Below are 1306 nucleotides of genomic sequence, written 5' to 3'. Positions count from 1 at the left end.
ATGAGTAACAATATCAACGCCAACAATCTCAACACAGACTCGTCCTCCTCCCCCGTCAATGTGCCCAAGATGGATGCGCTCATCATCCCGGTGACCATGGAGGTGCCCTGCGATAGCCGCGGACAGCGCATGTGGTGGGCTTTCCTCGCCTCATCCATGGTCACTTTCTTTGGGGGACTGTTTATCATCCTGCTGTGGAGGACCCTCAAATACCTGTGGACTGTCTGCTGCCACTGCGGGGTCAAAACCAAGGTAACTACCCCTCCCCTTCCCCTCCTGATGCCGGTGATGGTTTGGTGCGGTGGTGGCGATTGTGGTACCGTTGAAGCCCAGGCTGGTAGACCAGGACACCTGGGAGAGATAGCACTAGAGGAGACGCCGTGAGCTCCTCTTGGGTGGTGGTGTGCTGCCTGCTGTTGTGGTAGGGTCGCCACGGGCTGTCAGGAGCTGCAATGTGGGGAGCGTGGCTGGACGAGTAAGGTGTTGGGTACAGCCTTGAGACTGCCTCCCAGTCCCCCCCACCCAACCCCACAGAGAGGGGACACATTCATTTTCATCTGGTGGCATGAAAGTTACACCTGGTGTTGGCTTGCCCCCTCAGAGAGGCACATGCTGGCATACGGTGGGACAGTGTGGTTCAGAAGTTGATATGCACCCCAGAGCTGCGTATGATGGCGAGGTGGGAGTGTGTATTTGCTGATCTAAACTCTCAATTGTCTTGTGGAATGACAAACTTTGGCAAAATTGAGAAGGTAAACTTCTCACTCCAGTAAATCTTTTTAAAGCTAGTTCGACTCCCTGAGAATCTTTTGACACTTCTTTTTGATAAATTAAATGTAGATACCTAGAAATATTCAGTGCATTCAAAAGTAACGCACTAGAGAATTCCTTTAACCTAAGTGTGAAATCTTTGAGTCAACCTCTTTGCCTCTTTGGTTTTTGTATGTTGCCAGCTGGAAGAAAGTGTAGTATGTGAAGTAAGGTCGGCTCTTGGTTTGGAGAGTCACTTTTCAAACCAAAGCTAAGAACTTGGTCAGGTCCAGACTTCATTTTTAAGACAAATGGGATAGAAAGTGTTAAGACTCTGTGTTTGTGAAAGTGGATTTTGACAGACCCCAAAATAGACCAGCAGCTGGAGTTTCTCCCCTTCCCTTTTCACATTTTTTGGATTACAAATGGAATAATATCTGCTTCAGTTATTCCTGGCACACAGACACCCACAAAAACACACACACCTTTTAATATATGGTTGCTAGGTTGCTGGCTTGCTTTGACGTACAGTGAGCTGTCTTCCCCTTTCTCCTGT

At 48.6% G+C, this 1306-nt stretch overlaps 1 pseudogene; it reads left to right on the top strand.

Annotated features, from left to right (window-relative positions):
* On the top strand, positions 1–384 carry LOC104413247 (annotated as a pseudogene).
* The last annotated feature ends 922 nt before the right edge of the window (positions 385–1306 follow it).

The sequence above is a fragment of the Nestor notabilis genome, unplaced genomic scaffold (assembly GCF_000696875.1).
Source record: "Nestor notabilis isolate BGI_N333 unplaced genomic scaffold, ASM69687v1 scaffold23561, whole genome shotgun sequence".
In the NCBI taxonomy this organism is placed as follows: Eukaryota; Metazoa; Chordata; class Aves; order Psittaciformes; family Psittacidae; genus Nestor; species Nestor notabilis.
The sequence above is the reverse complement of the archived record's forward strand: the minus strand, read 5'-3'. Positions and strand labels throughout refer to the sequence as shown.